This window comes from Podarcis melisellensis (genome assembly GCF_964234715.1).
Source record: "Podarcis melisellensis genome assembly, chromosome: W".
Lineage (NCBI taxonomy): Eukaryota > Metazoa > Chordata > Lepidosauria > Squamata > Lacertidae > Podarcis > Podarcis melisellensis.
In genome coordinates, this window is record NC_138535.1 from 17,533,739 (window position 1) to 17,548,119 (window position 14,381).

The following is a 14,381-nucleotide window of genomic DNA, read 5'->3' on the forward strand; positions in this document are numbered from 1 at the left end:
AATTCGGATGCTGAGCCATCCCGGCAGCGGTGATAAAATGGTGCAGAGATCAAAGCCACAAGAACAAAGAAGGAAGTGAAAGTTCCTGCTGAGGAAGTACAAAAGTGAAAGTCCTCAGAAACAATCTTACTGAGCCAAAGAACATTCTGAAACAAGCTATCAGAGAAGAGTTAAAAACAGGGACTTTGTAATCCTTTCTTCGGGGATGGTTTTGGAGGTGGAGGGTAACGCGTCAACACTCCAGTTTGAAGAATAATTTAGTGTGAGGAGGCTTGGAGCAGAAAGGGGGGGAGTGGAGAATTTACAACGGCGTTAGAGACTGCGATAAGCCCCTTCATAATATTATTTATTTGGGGCTAAAACTAACTCCCTGTGTTTTACGCTGGAGGATTAAAGGCTGTATTTTGTTTCATGTTATATCCCTGCTGGCAAAAGACTGAGTTTTGGAAAAGAGAAGAGACATTAACACCTAATCTCTTCAGACCAGCAAAGCGTGAGAAAGAGACTGAATTTTAGGTGAAGAAGAAATAGTTTTGGCAGCTCACTCTTTGTGGATTAAGCCAGCAAGAGTCTAGAAAAAGACTGAGTTTGGTGCAAAGGGGAAGTTTGCTTTTTTAATTTTTGTTGCTTCTTCACTTCTTTATGGATTAAGCCAGCAAGTGGCTAGAAATAAAGACTGAACTGAGATATAAGAAGGGATAGCACTTCCTGTATTCTAAATTTTGGTGGATTAGGCCAGCAAGTGGCTGAAGACTGGTGGACGCTTAATCGAAGGACTGAGTTGATAAGTTATAGAAGAGCAGAAGAGGGGGACCCCTGATGGACTTACAGTTGGACTGATATTCTAAGCTGTTTTGTACTATTGTTACTGGTGGAACCTGAATTAGGAACAAAGGGATAAAAAGTGAAAGTCACTGTGGGGGGGGGGGAATATGGAGTGACACCTAGAGACATATATTGAAAATGCAAGTAAGGATTATATTGTATACGGCTTTTATCTTTATTTCAACGTTGGTTTCCTTGAGCCTCATCTCAGTTGGGTTATATACTCCCCCCCCCCCCAGGTAGATAGAATATTTCACTACAGTAATTAATTTAAAATGGCTGGGGAAAATGGGGGGGGGGGAATTGGGGGGACACCAGGGGAAAGGAAAATTTCCAGACAGGAAGAAATTAAGGATCTAGATATTCTGTGATTAAAAATAAAGGAAGAATTTAAACAAAATGAACAACATATGGAGAAAAAAATAGAAGTACAAGAAACTCTGGATAAGAAAATAGATGAAGTAGTAGGGGAACTCTCAATTAAAATTAAAGATCTCACAGTTAGATCAAAGATGATTGAGGAGTCAACGAAAATAATTCAAAAAGAAGTCAAGGAAAATAAGAAAGAGACAGATCGAATCAAAGAGGAAGTAGCAGATCTTAATAAAATTCAGGAGCAGGTCTGGGACAATATGGCTCTGTTGGAGATGCATCAGAAGCAGATGAATCTGAAATTTAGAGGAGTAGGAGAAGAGATGAATGAAAATATAAAAATAAAAATGATCAAGGAATTGGCAAGATGGTTGGATATGAAAGAAGAAGAAATTGAATATACAGTGGAGAATGTATTTAGTATAAAAGTAAGATCTTTAAAGGCAAAATAAAAAAAAAATACCAGGAGATGTGCTGATGATTTTTAACTCCCTAGATATGAGAAATACAATCCTGAGAATGAGTTACCAAAATAAACTGATAATCAATGGAAAGCCAATTGACATATTTAAAGAAATCCCCACTAGATTTTTACGAAAAAGGGACGGATATAAACAATTGGTGAGCTTGCTGAAGAGAAATGGGATACAACATAGATGGGAACTCCCTGAGGGAATTTCCTTCTTTTACAAGGACAAAAGATTCAGACTAACTGATATACAAGAGGTGAAGAAGTTTTCAAGAAGATATGAGAAGGAGCTAGGAAAGTTGGAGGGAAATCGAGTTGACCACAGACCTGTTGGAATGGAATACGATTTAGAAGTAGAGAGAAAGAAGAAGAAAAAGGAAAGAAACAAAGAAGAGGAGGAAGATAAGGATGAAGGGGAAGAGAGGAAATAGAAGACGAGGAAGAAGAAGAAGTAGAAGAAGAGATCTTAGAGGACAAAACCACCTGAATCTAAATAAAAGTCTGAATTTGAGTGTTTTTTAAAAAATATGAATTTGGAACACCCATGTCTTCAAATATAAATTGGATGATACTCCTTTGGAGTGAGTTTCCTCCTACAAATTGGGCAAAAGTTAGCATGCCTAAGAAAATTGCTGAGGCACTGACTACAGAAGATGTGGCCACATGTTGTTGACACTATAAGCCGTCCGCTTTGCACAATCTCTGCATAGCTGTCTATGCAAATTCCACAACTCAAAGTGCCTGAGGATCTTGCAAATTCCCTCCTTCCCACTTCTCTGGGGAGCTTTCTAGTGGCAAGAGCACCACTCTCTGTGTGTCTGCTATCATCACCACCACCACCACTAAATATGAGGCTGTCAGACAACGGTTGATGTCAGAACTCTCTATTGGGCTGCTGCCCACTCTCTCCAACAAAAACATCACTGTAGGCCGCGTACTGGGGGGGGGGGGGATGCCCAATTCCGTCCCTGTGCCCCCTTCCCGTTCTACTTCCTCCCTCTTAGCGTCCATTTGCCTGCTCCACCCGCTTCCCAAACAATATTGGATACAGTGCGAAGAAGCAAAGGTGAGTGATCGTTGGCCCCAAGCTATCACTGGGTCATGCTTCGCCAGCCAACTCATTCCCAGCACTACTGGGTCATCCCTGACCACTGGTCCTGCTAGCTAGGGATCATGGGAGTTGTAGGCCAAAAACATCTGGAGGGCTGAGGTTGAGGAAGCCTGCCCTAACTCCTCAAGATGTTGAACTCCCAGCTTTGGAGTACCTGGTATAAAAGAGACAACTCCAAAAAAGTCACAGTGCTCCAAAGTGTCACCAGTTGCATAAAGTTGCTTTAGAGAGAGCATTCATGATCATCATTATCACACTACAGAATTGCTTGGCGACTAAGCAGTGAGCAGCACACGGAGATAAGGGGGAAAGCTAGTACTCTGCAGTCTCCCATCCCTGTGCATCATGAGTTCAACAAGTACAGAATTTAATGCAACCAAGCACAGCAAAAGCAAGAGGGGCAGTCAGAACACCTCCTCAAGACCTCATAATACTCTGGACAAGATGATGGTGGGAACTGCTTCTGAACCCTGTATCCCCACCTCAGCCTCCTCCCCCCTGCCATCTACTTCCTCCCTGGCCTTACCTGGCGGAAAACTCATTCTGAATCAGACCGGACACGGGTTAGAGCTCAACGTCGAGCTTACCAAGTAGCAATGGCGACGGCGAAGAGGGCCTTCTTCGCCGCCTCCATTGCATCTGCAGAAAACAGCAGCAGGAGACTTTTTCAGGTGGTTTGCAGTTTATTGGAACCACCTGTACCACCGGGGCCTGGTAGGGACCCCAAGACCTCCTGCAATGCTTTTGCAAAGTTTTTTGCGAATAAAATCGCTCAGATTCAGAAGGAGGTAGACTCCACCGTGAGAGCAGGGCCAGGGCGGGAGAGTGCTAGAGTTCTGTCTGGTCCTGTTATATGGGATCAATTCCAATCTGTTACCTCCGAGGATGTGGACAGGCTGCTTGGACGAGTGAAACCGACCACCTGTCTCCTTGATCCTTGCCCATCCTGGCTGATAAAAGCGAGCCGGGAAGGGCTGGGCGATGGGCTTTGCGGGGTGGTGAATGCTTCCCTCTGTGAGGGAGCCTTCCCAGACCCGCTGAAAGAGGCGGTCATTAAACCACTTCTTAAAAAAACATCTTTAGACCCGGCCAATTTGGCCAACAGTGGTTCCGCTCCCTCCTGGGCCGTGTCCAGAAAGTGGTGGTGGGGGGTGAGTGTTCAGACCCCTGGGCTCTCACTTGTGGGGTGCCTCAGGGTTCTGTCCTCTCCCCCATGCTTTTTAATATCTATATGAAGCCGCTGGGAGAGATCATCAGGGGGTTTGGACTGGGTGTTCATCAGTATGCAGATGACACCCAGCTCTACCTCTCCTTTAAATCAGAACCAGTGAAGGCGGTGAAGGTCCTGTGTGAGTGCCTGGAGGCGGTTGGAGGTTGGATGGCGGCTAACAGATTGAGGTTGAATCCTGACAAGACAGAAGTACTGTTTTTGGGGGACAGGAGGCGGGCAGGTGTGGAGGATTCCCTGGTGCTGAATGGGGTAACTGTGCCCCTGAAGGACCAGGTGCGCAGCCTGGGAGTCATTTTGGACTCACAGCTGTTCATGGAGGCACAGGTTAACTCTGTGTCCAGGGCAGCTGTCTACCAGCTCCACCTGGTACGCAGGCTAAGACCCTACCTCCCCGCGGACTGTCTCGCCAGAGTGGTGCATGCTCTAGTTATCTCACGCTTGGACTACTGCAACGCCCTCTACGTGGGGCTACCTTTGAAGGTGACCCGGAAACTGCAATTAATCCAGAATGCGGCAGCTAGACTGGTGACTGGGAGTGGCCGCCGGGACCACATAACACCGGTTCTGAGAGATCTGCACTGGCTCCCAGTACGTTTCTGAGCACGATTCAAAGTGTTGGTGCTGACCTTTAAAGCCCTAAACGGCCTCGGTCCTGTATACCTGAAGGAGCGTCTCCACCCCCATCGTTCAGCCCGGACACTGAGATCCAGCGCCGAGGGCCTTCTGGCGGTTCCCTCATTGCGAGAAGTGAGTGTGATGGCCTGGGATTCCGATTCAGAGGATTCCGATTCAGAGGATGAACCAGAGGATGAACCAGTAACAATAGTACAAAACAGCTTAGAATATCAGTCCAACTGTAAGTCCATCAGGGGTCCCCCTCTTCTGCTCTTCTATAACTTATCAACTCAGTCCTTCGATTAAGCGTCCACCAGTCTTCAGCCACTTGCTGGCCTAATCCACCAAAATTTAGAATACAGGAAGTGCTATCCCTTCTTATATCTCAGTTCAGTCTTTATTTCTAGCCACTTGCTGGCTTAATCCATAAAGAAGTGAAGAAGCAACAAAAATTAAAAAAGCAAACTTCCCCTTTGCACCAAACTCAGTCTTTTTCTAGACTCTTGCTGGCTTAATCCACAAAGAGTGAGCTGCCAAAACTATTTCTTCTTCACCTAAAATTCAGTCTCTTTCTCACGCTTTGCTGGTCTGAAGAGATTAGGTGTTAATGTCTCTTCTCTTTTCCAAAACTCAGTCTTTTGCCAGCAGGGATATAACATGAAACAAAATACAGCCTTTAATCCTCCAGCGTAAAACACAGGGAGTTAGTTTTAGCCCCAAATAAATAATATTATGAAGGGGCTTATCGCAGTCTCTAACGCCGTTGTAAATTCTCCGCTCCCCCCCTTTCTGCTCCAAGCCTCCTCACACTAAATTATTCTTCAAACTGGAGTGTTGACGCGTTACCCTCCACCTCCAAAACCATCCCCGAAGAAAGGATTACAAAGTCCCTGTTTTTAACTCTTCTCTGACAGCTTGTTTCAGAATGTTCTCTCTTTCAACATATCCCCTCTCTTTGAGATCTTTTTTAAACATTTCATTTATTTGAAGATAATGCAACCAATCATGTACATAATCCTTAACTTGTTTGTATGGCTTCATTTTCCATTTCCCTTCTTCCTTAATAACTATATCTCCATAAGTGATCCAGTGCCCTCTCATATTTGTTTTCTTTACACTCATAATCTCCAATGGAGACAACCAATGTGGTTACGCTAAGACCAGACGTTACGCTAAGACCAGACCATGTCATTACAGAGGAGGCAGGTTTAGTCGTTGTCTGAGGACTATTCCTGCCTCCGGGTCTGGTCCTGACCGGATGGTTACTAGAATCAGCAAGGGATACCCACATGACCTGAAGGTGCTGCTGTGCAATGCCAGGTCAATGATTCATAAGACCACTGCCATCCATGACTTGATCATGGATGGAGGACTTGACCTGGCATGTGTGAAAGAGACTTGGTTGGATGAAGCAGATGGGCCTGTCCTTGCTGCTGCTTGTCCACCAGGTTTCTCTTACGCACAGCAACCCAGGTCATGTGGGCGGGGAGGGGGGGTTGCAGTGATTTTTAGAAAGTCATTAGTTTGCACCAGGCGTCCTATTGGGAAGACCCAGTTTTCTGAGTGCATGTTCTGGAAGTTGGGCAATAGGGGCAGTACAGGATTCCTTTTGGTGTACCGACCTCCCCGCTGCACCAAGGATTCCCTGCCCGAGCTGCTTCAGGTCGTGGCGGATGTTCTCCTGGAGACACCTAGCTTGGTCGTCCTAGGGGATTTTAACATCCATGCCGACACGACCTTACAAGGGGCAGCTCGGGACTTCGTGGAAAGCATGGCCTCCATGGGGCTGTCCCTGAATAAGTCTGGCCCAACCCATAGCCGTGGACATGCCTTGGACCTGGTGTTTACCTCTATGGATGTTGGTGATCTGACACTAAGTAAAAGTGAAACAAAAGAAGTGCCATGGTCAGATCACTTCCTGGTGCAACTGGACTTCTCTGCAACCCATCCCCTCTGCAGGGAGGTGGGACCAATTCGGATGGTCCGCCCCCGCCACTTAATGGATCCAAATGGTTTCCAGAGAGTGGTAGGGGATGCTTTATCCCATGTTGATGGCCTTTCAGCTGATTCCCTGGTGGCCCGCTGGAATGCAGAGTTAACCAGGGCTATTGACTGTTTGGCTCCGAAGCGCCCTCTCCGATTGCATGGAGCCTGGAGAGCCCCATGGTTTTCCACGGATCTGAGGGCAATGAAACAATCGTTGAGACGGCTAGAGCGCCGGTGGCGGATAACTCATTCCGAATCTGACCGGACACAGGTTAGAGCTCAACGTCGAGCCTACCAAGTGGCAATAGCGACGGCGAAGAAGAATTTCTTCACCGCCTCTATTGCATCTGCAGAAAACAGCAGCAGGAGACTTTTTCAGGTGGTTCACAATTTATTTATTTATTTATTTATTTATTTATTATTATTATTATTATTATTATTATTATTATTATTATTATTATTATTATTTATTATTTATTACAAACTGCCCTTGCTGACTCCCCTCCTGGTGCAGGGCAGAGTTTTATGGAACAAACTACTCCTTTCGGTGGTAGCAAAGGAACTGAGCAGCAGGAGATTCAGAGAAACTATTGTGGATGCAAGACTCGCTCTGTGCAAACCTGTAATCAAAGGAAAATAGCTGCAGCAGCCGCACAAGTACAGCCGCACAGCCTTAATGATAGAAGTATTGATGTGGAAGTAGTTGACCTCACTTGTGAAACTTCAGAATCTATAGTTTTTGATCTTACACAAAATGATTCTGTTGTGATTGTTGGAGAGAGTGGGCAGCAGCCCAATAGAGAGTTCTGACATCAACCGTTGTCTGACAGCCTCATATTTAGTGGTGGTGGTGGTGATGATAGCAGACACACAGAGAGTGGTGCTCTTGCCACTAGAAAGCTCCCCAGAGAAGTGGGAAGGAGGGAATTTGCAAGATCCTCAGGCACTTTGAGTTGTGGAATTTGCATAGACAGCTATGCAGAGATTGTGCAAAGCGGACGGCTTATAGTGTCAACAACATGTGGCCACATCTTCTGTAGTCAGTGCCTCAGCAATTTTCTTAGGCATGCTAACTTTTGCCCAATTTGTAGGAGGAAACTCACTCCAAAGGAGTATCATCCAATTTATATTTGAAGACATGGGCGTTCGGGAAGAGCCAGAGGCCATGGCTGACCAGGCGGCTGCGCTGGAGGCTTTGGCCCAGGAGAACCAGGCCTTGACCCACACTGTGCAGCAGCTCAGCGATGCGGTGACGGCTCTTCAGCAGCGCTTGGAAGCCCCACTGGCTCCTGGCAAGTACCCAGTGGCTTTGCCCGAGAAATTGGATGGGGCCCCGGCCAGCTTTCCCATGTTCCTCGCCCAAGCCAAGCTGTATATTCAGGGGCGAGCCCGGAACTTCCCTGACGACCGCACCAAGGTGCACTTTTTGATTAGTTTGTTAAAGGACCAGGCGGCCAAGTGGGCGTTGCCGCTACTCAGGCAAGACTCCCCCTTGCTGGCAGACTATACGGGGTTTTGCAATCTCCTGGAGGCCGCGTTCGGCAACCCCCTGAAAGGGAGTCAAGCCAACCGGGCGATTCGGCGGTTGGAACAGGGCAAGTCCACGGTAGCCGCATATACCACGGAGTTTCGGCTGTTGGCACAGGATTTGACCTGGAACGACTCGGCACTGCGGGACCAGTATCTCGAAGGGCTTTCGGACGAGATACTGGACCAGCTGGCCACGATGGAACGCCCCACCACGCTAGACACTCTCATTCAACGGAGTCTACAGATAGACGACCGGCTGGAGGATCGTCGCCAGGCCCGGGGCCGACGACACCTCCAGTTCTCGGCACCAGTTTCTTCCGGCAGCCCCTCGGTCACAACTAAGTTATCGGAGGAGCCTATGCGGCTCGGGGCAGTGCGGCCACGCCTTTCCCCCGTAGAGAAGGAGCGGCGTCGGGAGGGGAATCTATGTCTCTACTGTGGCGGAAGTGGACACTACGCTCGGTCCTGCCCTGAGAAACGCCGGCCGCAGGGAAACCGCCAACCCCCAGTAGCTGATGGCCCTAGCTACCGGGGGTCCCAAACAGCGCAGAATGGGCCCGCACCAATAGACTTGCAACATCTTATGGTTCCGGTACGTTTATACCCTCCAGGTGGGCCCTGGATTCTTACCCATGCTTTGGTGGATTCAGGAGCAACCCGTTCTTATATGGACGCTGCTTTTGCTGCCCATCATCAGGTGCCACTTCGGAACAAGCCAGAACCGGTCCAGGTGGAAGCAATTGACGGACGGCTTCTACGTTCAGGAGCCGTTACTCAGGAGACCCAGCCCCTGGTCCTGTGTCTCCAGCAGCACCGGGAGTTGCGAACTTTGGACATTGCCTCTATGCCCCGGTTCCCCCTCGTGCTCGGGATGGACTGGTTGGAAGCTCACAACGTTCAGATTGACTGGGTCAAACGGACTGTGCACTTCCCAGACCCATGTTCCCATGCTCAATCCGAGACGCTGGCGGCCGCGCCCACGGAGCAGGCAGCACCCACGCTCCCAGCCGTGTACCAGGACTACCAGGACGTGTTTGAGGAACGGGGGGCGGACCAGCTGCCGCCGCATCGGCCTTTTGACTGCGGCATAGACCTCCAACCCGGAGCGCCTTTACCAGTGAGTCGCTTATATTCTCTAACAGAGCCAGAGCGTGAGGCTTTGCAGGACTTCTTGCGCAAGAACCTGGAGCGTGGGTTCATTAGGCCTTCCACCTCGCCTACCGCGGCACCAGTGCTCTTTGTTAAGAAGAAATGTGGGGAACTCCGCCCTTGCCATGATTACCGAGCCCTGAACAAAATTACCATCCCAGACCGGTACCCCTTGCCCCTTATTTCGGAGTTGCTGGAGCGGGTGCAAGGGGCACAGGTGTTCACCAAGCTGGACCTCCGGGGGGCCTACAACTTGATTCGGATCCGAGCCGGGGATGAGTGGAAGACAGCGTTTGGGACCCGGTACGGGCAGTTCGAATACTTGGTTATGCCCTTCGGTTTGTGCAACGCGCCTGCTGTGTTCCAACGCTACATCAACCACGTGTTCCAGGATTTGTTAGACAAGTACGTGGTGGTGTACTTGGACGACATACTGGTTTACTCCCGTGACCCGGCTCGCCATGAGGGACATGTCCGGACCGTGCTGCAGCGCTTGCGTGAGCACCGTTAGTACGCAAAGCTCAGCAAGTGCGAGTTCCATCAGCGGACTGTGGACTTCCTTGGTCACCGGCTCTCCAGATGGGGTGCAGATGGACCCTGGGAAGGTGGCAGCGGTTCGAGAATGGGCGGCACCCCGGAACCGCAAGGACCTACAGCGTTTCCTGGGGTTCGCCAACTACTACCGGACCTTCATCGCAGATTATGCTCATCGCACCACCCCGTTGACCCGGCTACTGCGCCCAAAGACGCCGTTTTCCTGGGACAAGGAGGCAGAGGAGGCGTTTCAGGGGTTGAAGGCCTGTTTCCAGAGGGCGCCGATCTTACAACATCCTGACCCCTCTCGACCCTTTGTGGTGGAGACCGACGCCTCCAATACGGCTCTCGGTGCCGTCTTGTCTCAACAGAATGGACCTGAAGCGCCACTCTTACCCTGTGCCTTCTATTCCCGCCAGCTCCTACCAGCGGAGCGTAACTATACTGTGTGGGAGCGGGAACTACTGGCCATCAAGGTGGCCTTTGAGGTCTGGCGCCACCATCTTGAGGGGGCACGACATCCGGTGGAGGTGAGAACCGACCACCGGAACCTGGAGCACCTTCAGACCACCCGCAAGCTGAACCAAAGACAGATCCGGTGGGCGTTGTTCTTTTCCCGGTTCCAGTTCCGGATACGCTACATTCCTAGCTCTCAGAACCAGAAGGCGGATGCCCTGTCCCGGAAACCTGAAGACAACGCAGACACGGTACAGCAAGCAGAACCCACCACGATCCTACCTCCAGCTGCATTCCTGGCCACCCAGGAGGCCGAGCCACTGCAGGCTCGGGTGCGGGAACAGCAGCGGATCGACGCTTGGGCCCAGGAACGACTCCGGGAGCTGGCTGAAGGGTCCAGCCCACAGTATCCGGGGCTGGTCCTGCATCAGGGCCTTCTGCTGCACCACGGCCGTCTGTACATCCCGCCAGGGCCACTGCGGCTGGAGGTTCTCCGGATGGCCCATGATGCCCCAGCAGCGGGGCACTTTGGACGGTATCGGACCACCCATCTGGTCAGTCGTGAGTTTTGGTGGCCCCGCCTGAAGGCTGACGTGGCTCGCTACGTTGCTGGTTGTGAAGTCTGCCGGCGCGCCAAGGGCCCTACCGGGCGACCCCCCGGCCTACTTCAGCCATTGCCAGTTCCACCGCGCCCTTGGCACACGGTTTCGTTGGACTTTGTAGTGGACTTACCCCCGTCTCGTGGCTGTACCTGCCTTCTAGTTTTCTCCGACCATTTCACCAAGATGGTGCACTGCACCCCCTGCCCATCTGTACCCACAGCCAAGGAAACCGCTCAGCTGTACCTTCAGCATGTCTTCCGCCTGCATGGCCTACCTGAGCGTGTGGTGTCCAACCGGGGCGTTCAGTTCACATCCCGGTTCTGGCGAGCATTGCACCAGACCCTCGGGACAGAGGTCTGCCTCTCGTCAGCCTACCACCCACAGACCGATGGCCAGACGGAACGGGCGAACGCGGTGCTGGAGCAGTACCTCCGGTGTTACTGCAGCTACCAGCAGGATGACTGGGTCGACCACCTGGCATTGGCGGAGTTCGCCTACAACGCGGTGAATGCGTCCACCCAGCAGACCCCGTTCCAGGCCAGTTACGGTTACCATCCACGGCTGTTTCCAGATGTGCTGCCGGCATCCGCGGTCCCGGCGGTGACGGAGTGGCTTCAAGAGCTCCAGTCCCAGCAACAGCTTTTGGTGGAGCAACTGCACCAGGCCAAGGAAGCGTACAAAGCCCAGGCCGACCGCCACCGCCAGGTGGGGCCGGAGCTTCGCGTCGGTGACCTGGTTTGGCTCTCCACTCGCCACCTCCACCCCTCTCGACCTTCGCGGAAGTTGGACGCCCGCTTCACCGGCCCGTTCCCTATCGTGGACCAAGTCTCTCCTGTGGCATTCCGCCTCCGGTTACCCGCAACCCTGAAGGTTCACCCGGTCTTCCACAGGTCCCTTCTGAGTCCGGTGGCCCCACCCGACGAGTTCCACCCGAACCGTCCCCGACCGCAGCCAGTGTTGGTTCAGGGAGAGCCTGAGTACGAGGTGGAACGCATCCTGGACTCCCGATACCACGGGGGAAAGCTGCAGTATCTCATTGACTGGAAGGGGTACGGACCGGAGGACCGTTCCTGGGAACCAGCGGCCAATGTCCACGCACCTGCCTGCCTTCGAGAGTTCCATGCAACGTACCCCAGCAAGCCGGGTCCGGACCCTCGGTTGAGGGGGGGCCTGGGAGGGGGGATGGTGTGATGGCCTGGGATTCCGATTCAGAGGATGAACCAGAGGAATCCCAGCCTGCACTGGAGTCCCCGCCTCCAGGGCCGGCTGAACTGGGGCAAGGCCTAGATGCTGAAGAGCCTGCACCTGTGACAGAGCTTCAGGAGCTGGCCCCAGGTGAAGCCCTTCTGGCCCCAGAGGGGCTTGACGACTCAGTGGCCACAGGTGAGCCTCCTCCAGGGCCCGGTAACCCTTCGGCCTCTCCTGATCTGCAGAGGCTTAGGGCAGAGAGGCGAAGGGAACTGGTTGCCCCCAGGAGGAGTGCTCGCCTTAAGGCCAGAGGAGGCGGGGCTTCTGGGGGCCGGGACCGCCCCCGGCCTTAGAAGAGGATAAAAGCCCAGTCAGCCTGGCCCCAGGTTGCGGGAGCAACGTCGTTGTTGGCTTCGGACCTTCCTGTGTTCCTAATCCCTGCTCGGCTTCCTGTTCCTGACTATTCGGTGTTCCTGATCCCTGCTCGGCCTCCTGTTCCTGACTATCCGGTGCTCCTGTTCCCTGCTCAGCCTCCTGTTCCAGCGTTCCTGTTCCCCGCCCGGCTCTCCGCCTTGGACCTCGCCCCTCTTCGTGTGGACACTGCTTACACCCACGGTACCTACCCCCGGGACCAGCACAGTGAGGCTACAGGGAACCAGACAGAGGGCCTTCTTGGTAGTGGCGCCCGCCCTGTGGAACGCCCTCCCATCAGATGTCAAAGAGATAAAGAATTACCTGACATTCAGAAGACATCTTAAGGCAGCACTGTTTAGGGAAGTTTTTAATATGTAATGCTGTACTGTTTTTAACACTGATTGGGAGCCGCCCAGAGTGGCTGGGGAAACTCAGCCAGATGGGCGGGGTATAAATAAAAAATTATTATTTTTATTATTATTATTATTATTATTATTATTATTATTATTATTATTATTATTATTATTATTTATTACAAACTGCCCTTGCTGACTCCCCTCCTGGTGCAGGGCAGAGTTTTATGGAACAAACTACTCCTTTCGGTGGTAGCAAAGGAACTGAGCAGCAGGAGATTCAGAGAAACTATTGTGGATGCAAGACTCGCTCTGTGCAAACCTGTAATCAAAGGAAAATAGCTGCAGCAGCCGCACAAGTACAGCCGCACAGCCTTAATGATAGAAGTATTGATGTGGAAGTAGTTGACCTCACTTGTGAAACTTCAGAATCTATAGTTTTTGATCTTACACAAAATGATTCTGTTGTGATTGTTGGAGAGAGTGGGCAGCAGCCCAATAGAGAGTTCTGACATCAACCGTTGTCTGACAGCCTCATATTTAGTGGTGGTGGTGGTGATGATAGCAGACACACAGAGAGTGGTGCTCTTGCCACTAGAAAGCTCCCCAGAGAAGTGGGAAGGAGGGAATTTGCAAGATCCTCAGGCACTTTGAGTTGTGGAATTTGCATAGACAGCTATGCAGAGATTGTGCAAAGCGGACGGCTTATAGTGTCAACAACATGTGGCCACATCTTCTGTAGTCAGTGCCTCAGCAATTTTCTTAGGCATGCTAACTTTTGCCCAATTTGTAGGAGGAAACTCACTCCAAAGGAGTATCATCCAATTTATATTTGAAGACATGGGCGTTCGGGAAGAGCCAGAGGCCATGGCTGACCAGGCGGCTGCGCTGGAGGCTTTGGCCCAGGAGAACCAGGCCTTGACCCACACTGTGCAGCAGCTCAGCGATGCGGTGACGGCTCTTCAGCAGCGCTTGGAAGCCCCACTGGCTCCTGGCAAGTACCCAGTGGCTTTGCCCGAGAAATTGGATGGGGCCCCGGCCAGCTTTCCCATGTTCCTCGCCCAAGCCAAGCTGTATATTCAGGGGCGAGCCCGGAACTTCCCTGACGACCGCACCAAGGTGCACTTTTTGATTAGTTTGTTAAAGGACCAGGCGGCCAAGTGGGCGTTGCCGCTACTCAGGCAAGACTCCCCCTTGCTGGCAGACTATACGGGGTTTTGCAATCTCCTGGAGGCCGCGTTCGGCAACCCCCTGAAAGGGAGTCAAGCCAACCGGGCGATTCGGCGGTTGGAACAGGGCAAGTCCACGGTAGCCGCATATACCACGGAGTTTCGGCTGTTGGCACAGGATTTGACCTGGAACGACTCGGCACTGCGGGACCAGTATCTCGAAGGGCTTTCGGACGAGATACTGGACCAGCTGGCCACGATGGAACGCCCCACCACGCTAGACACTCTCATTCAACGGAGTCTACAGATAGACGACCGGCTGGAGGATCGTCGCCAGGCCCGGGGCCGACGACACCTCCAGTTCTCGGCACCAGTTT

At 51.6% G+C, this 14,381-nt stretch overlaps 1 protein-coding gene and 2 pseudogenes across 3 annotated transcripts in view; 2 read left to right on the forward strand and 1 right to left on the reverse strand.

The window, feature by feature from the left end:
• The window catches only part of LOC309361223 (uncharacterized protein), a gene marked incomplete at its 3' end in the record, with an annotated part of 497,879 nt that overhangs the window by 244,352 nt on the left and 239,146 nt on the right, over positions 1-14,381 (reverse strand). The window lies entirely within an intron of this gene.
• LOC309361153 (E3 ubiquitin-protein ligase RNF4-like) lies at positions 3,123-7,743 on the forward strand (annotated as a pseudogene). The gene is made up of 2 exons: positions 3,123-3,306; positions 7,088-7,743. The product of its transcript is annotated as an E3 ubiquitin-protein ligase RNF4-like (transcript).
• On the forward strand, positions 13,021-13,671 carry LOC309361224 (E3 ubiquitin-protein ligase RNF4 pseudogene; annotated as a pseudogene). The gene has a single exon. The product of its transcript is annotated as an E3 ubiquitin-protein ligase RNF4 pseudogene (transcript).